Here is a 5147-nt window from a genome sequence, read left to right as displayed (position 1 = left end):
CGCCACACCCCGCCCCGCGCCCTTCCCCGAGTCCCGAGTAGGCCTAAACCATACCACCACCTCGTGCCTGTGTCCGTGTCATCATGACCATGGCCTGGGCGGCCTGGGCTTCTAAAGATCTAGTATGTGCTGAATGTGCACTCTCAATCATTATTGGATCAAACCCTTCCTCCACTTTAAAAACACAGACATACCCGTCGCCGCTCCGACTGCAAACAAAAGGGGGGGGGGAGTAAAACACGCTTATGGGAAAGAGGGAAGGCAGGTCGGCACATACATTTTTGCAATATTTTTTTTTGTGAGTGCGTTTTAAGTCTAACTGCTTGTTTGAGTTATTTTTCTTTCCCTGAAAGTGTCAAGAGTGTAGGGGCAGCGGGTCACGCGAACGCCACGCCGCGCCACGCCACTTACGCTGCTGCCTCGCCGCGGTGGGCGTCGAGTAACGAGCCCAGCTGGCTGTTGATATTATTTGCAGAGGAAGGAAAAAGTGGCCCGAGTAAAACAACAGAAAAAGGGAGAGAAATTAATTATCATTTCGAGATGGGCACCGTTCTGCGGAGTCACGACCATATGATCGCAATGCAACAACTTTAAGTAGTGGACACTGGGCTTATTCTTTGACTGTTACACCTGGTTCAAGAATCAAGTCGGTCCAGACTATAAAGACAAATGTCGACAAATGCATACACAAAAATTTCTTTTACGCGATCATTGTTGTTTGTGCTTCACCTGAGCTCCGGTGACTCAGTAGTACGCGACATCAGAGCAGCAGGCGGCGCCGCGTCGCAAGAAGGGGGAAAAACAACTGCAGCAATTAGGCCTGCTGCATCTTCTCGTGCTCCTCTTCCTTTCCTCATCCTCTTGTCCCTCTGCGCTCTCCGCCTTGCTGTGCAGCGTGGACCACGAATAGAGGAGCCTGCCTGACTGCACTGTAATCATTTGTGTCGTCATCTTACAAAATGGCCTTTTTATTTTAATCTCAAAATCTCTTACATACTTTTATAAATAATTTGGGAAAAACGTTACGAAACTATGCAGTTTTTAGTCGATTTTGACTTGCGATTGTGAAACAATAGGAAGAGCGGGTTTTATTATTAGTCTTAACTTTAAATATCTGCCAGTGCTAATGACAAAATTTATGAATTCGGTGTTAGTCTGGTGCGAGCGCTGGATTCACGAATGACATTTTTAAAACTTTTTTGGTAAATGAAAACTTAGCTTTATGCAGTAGTGTGCTTGGCTCCGCGCGCGCCCGTGGCCTGACCCAGGGACCTTTAATGAGTCGGAATGAGAGCTCTGCCCCGGCGAGGAGGACAGCGGGGAGAGCGGCAGGGGTCACCGCCCCCCACGGTGCATCATCTTGGCGTTCGCACGTGCACCGCCCCGCCACGCCCCGCCCCACCACGCCCCGGCACGCTCTTACCCTGCCAAAGCCCGACGCACACAGCGACGTCTCACTTCATCAATCAGTTGTTGCAGACCTGCCGCTGTGCTGCACTTGTTGAAAGCACCTGCTGCCTTTTCGGCGCGCGATGGCTTTTCGCAGCGAAATATTGGCTGTGTTCCGACTTTTTCAGACCGTCTTGCTTATGGTTTTTGTGTGGTTTTATTACCAACACCATCGCACTCTGCTCCTCTGCTTCATCCATCTCTCTCTATCAACACGGCGGTGCCGAAACAAATTTTTCGACACACTACATCTTTCTCTCTCTCTCGCCCCATTTTTTTTTGCCGCCGCGGCGTGTGTCCCGGCCTAGACCGGTTCGTCTGTATCGACAGGGCCTGGCCTGGCCTGGAGGGCGATCGGAGAGCTCCCTGAGAACGCTCCACTTCCGTCCTCCCACTACCCCCCTCACCCTATTTCAGACGATTTAGAAGGCGTTTCCGGTTGTTTTCAGGGAGCTCTCCGATCGCCCTCCTGGCGGCCCGGCCTGGCCGCGGCACCCACAGGAATGCCTGCCAGGCGGTGGGCTAGCCGCGGCGGGCCCGGGCACGCGCTGCACAAGTGGGCTGCCCGCCCGGGGGCCACGGCGGCCTGCCTGCCTGCCTGCAGGATTCCTGCTGCTGCAAGGTCCTCCTGCAACGGCCTGGAAGCATCCCCCTATGCTGCCGGTGGTGGGCCGCTCTAGCTGCGCCCGGCCAGCAGGCCCGGCCCGGCCTGCCGCCCTGCCCAGCCCCTGGCGCGCGGCCAGGCGCGCCACTCACCCCCGCCGCGACCCCCTCCCGCGCTCTCTCGCTCTCGCTCCGACCCGAGCGAGGGGCGGCGGACGCACTCGCTCGCTCTCCTGGTCGTTGCTCTCTGGCTGGCCGGGCCGGGCCCCCGTCCGGACGGCTGACATTAGAACGCCGCCCCGCCCCGCCCCGCCCCGCCCCGCGAAGCGCCTGCCCTGCATCATGTTAGCGCAGCACCACCTCAGACCCTCAGTGGAGCGAGGTAGGGCAGAAAAAAAATTGAACAAAAAGTACTCTGAACCCCCTGCTGCGGTAACCAACTGCAATACCCCCATTAGATAAATTTACCAGATAAATACACACACTATCGCACTTACTATCGGCGGTGGGGCCGTTCGCATCGTGTGAACTTCGGTGCGTAATACTTCACAGCACACCGCGCCCGCAGTTCCGACCTGGTCCACATGTTCCTGGTTCCTTGTACATCCACACCAATTTGTTCCTTGGACAAGTGTAAGGTTTTACTATTTTTGTCCAGGTTTTGGATCAAATGTGCATCCGTTCTGCATGCGTGCACAGTAAGGTGTTCGTGTAAGCAACACGCAAGTGTTCCTGAACACTAATTAGTGCGTGTTCTGAAAATTTATTGGAAAGGGGGAGGGGGTGAAGGAGACAATCACACCTTCCCGTGTCATAATTGTATTTTTTTTTAAAATGACGGTAGTTGTTTCTCAATTTTTCTTTTGCGGAGTATTTCGGTCGCGGTGTACAGTGTGCGCCGCCAATCGTGCGCGTCCCCCGGGCGCATGGCTCTGGCAAACACGCGAGCAGCAGCAGCGGCGGCGGCGGCGGCTGCAAATTGTGATCTACGGCCTACACAGGGGCGTAAGTGAGTGAGCGACGACTGGGGAGCAAACACCACGACGGCAGAAATAAAGAGAGAACCTCGCGGGAGCTGGCGGCAGTGGCTATCGCCGTGGGAGAACTCTACCTGCTGCTGTATCTCTCTCTCTCTCTCTCTCTCTCTCTCTCTCTCTCTCTCTCTCTCTCTCTCTCTCTCTCTCTGCGCTATGTTTGCCGAGCTCGGGCTGTGTATTGGTTCTTGTTGGTTTTTGACACTCGTGGGACCTTGTGGCTACAGCGGCAGCGCCCCGCACAGCCCCTCTGGAGCCGCGGCCACCGCACCGCCACACAAGATCGTGGCCGCCCAATAAACTCAAAGTCGCCCTTTTCTTTCTTCGCCTCTCTCTTCTATTTCTCGATCTCTACCGAATAGAGGTGCTCGGCTCGGTCCTCCCGTCCCGTTCGCTCTCCTCCTTGACCAGTGTGGCCACCGCGTCGCTTCGCGCTCAGGTGTCGAATTTATTATTCGTGCCCATATGCGCGTGAGTGAGACAGAGACAGAGAAGGAGAAAAAACAAGGGGCCTATGAAATGTGACTGATCCAGAAATGCGTGTATCAGGTGACCGCGCGCGAGCAACAAGTTATGGAGTGGTAGATTCTCGTAGGTTTCTTCAGAGATGTGTTCTCTGCCACGGTGGGCTTCTGGTTTGATCGCGCAGCTGGATAGAGAAAAGTTACAACCTGTGCGTAAGCTATGCAAAACTAGCGAAAATTTCCATGCTGACATAAATATTTGGTGCGGCTATTCATGAAAACTTTGACTTAAAGAAAGGGTTAATCAAAGGTCAGCAGTGACCACTCTTGACCACTCCTGATACTCCACCCCTCCCCTTTTCCCCTCCCTTTCCCCATGGCCCCAGTCTCTATACCTCGCGAGCAAAGCTCTGGTCGTTTTCCGGCTCATTTTGCGTGTTAATGAATTGCCCCATCAGGAAGCCTCTCTGACTCGCGCTTGGCTCTGCCTCTCGTATTGCGAAGGGAGGAGGAGTAAAAGGTGGAAGGGGGCGCGCCCCCTCGCACAGCGACCCAGCCCACCCAGAGCACGAGCGAGCCTCTATTGGTCGGGGCCTAAATCTGTAATTGCGACAATTACTTCCCGCTGCAGTGCACTGAACATTCTGTGGAGTGTGTGTGTGCGCGCGCGCGTGTGCGAAGGAAGAGAGAAAGAATGTAGCAGACAGAGACACAGAGAACTTTGATGGCCCCTCATCCACAACACCTTTCCCCCCGTTTTATCTTCATTCAATTCTCGGAACGTCCACACTACGACCGCCCCTGATGGGTGCGGAGCAAGCGGGGTCCCTTTGCTTCCTCGAAAAAGTAATATCGCTTTTTTTACTGCCTATAAATTCCTCCTCCTACCACCAAACCATTCGATCCGATATAAACATCCCCCTCCTCGCCCCCTCGATGTCGCCCGGCGCTTTTGTTTTTATCCGGTTCGGAATTCCCTTGCTGACTCTCATCTCCATGACGTCCGTTATCGTTGCTACAATCGCACCAGTTTCTGCCCGCTGCAGTCAGCGCTCCGTTACAGTGTGTATGTGTGTGTGTGTGTCCGCGAATGGGACTGATCGCTTTGGCAGAAGCGGGCGGTCCACCGAAGCGCTGTGATTGGTCGAGTGGATCGCCAGCGCCGCGCCGCCCGGAGCCCCAAAGGGCCTCGGAGACCGCAGAGCAGAGCCTTTATGGCGCCCTCCAAGCGCGTCCGTTTGATGATTGTCCCCGACGGGACCTGTAATGAGGGTCAGGGCGCCGTGTTGACGGAGCAAACGAGGCGACAGAGGCCCAGAAAGAGAGAGACAGAGAGACAGAGAGAGAGACAGAGCAGAGAGAAGAGTGTTGGTCTCCCCGATACAGGCGTGTATTATATGGACGTTGTCGTGTCGTGGTGTTGACCGCCGACCTTCGGAAAAGTAGAGGACAGCAGCTAGGTCACTCGGTGTGTGTGTGTATGTGTGCGCGTGCGCGCGAGTGCGAGTTTGTCTGTGTGTGTGTGTCGGTGTGAGCGCACGCGCGCCTTCATGGAAATCATTTGCCGGTTTTCTGCACACTACCCACTACCCCCCCC

The sequence above is a fragment of the Frankliniella occidentalis genome, unplaced genomic scaffold (assembly GCF_000697945.3).
Source record: "Frankliniella occidentalis isolate FOCC.00 unplaced genomic scaffold, Focc_3.1 Scaffold275, whole genome shotgun sequence".
Taxonomy (NCBI): domain Eukaryota; kingdom Metazoa; phylum Arthropoda; class Insecta; order Thysanoptera; family Thripidae; genus Frankliniella; species Frankliniella occidentalis.
Note: the sequence above shows the minus strand (reverse complement) of the source record.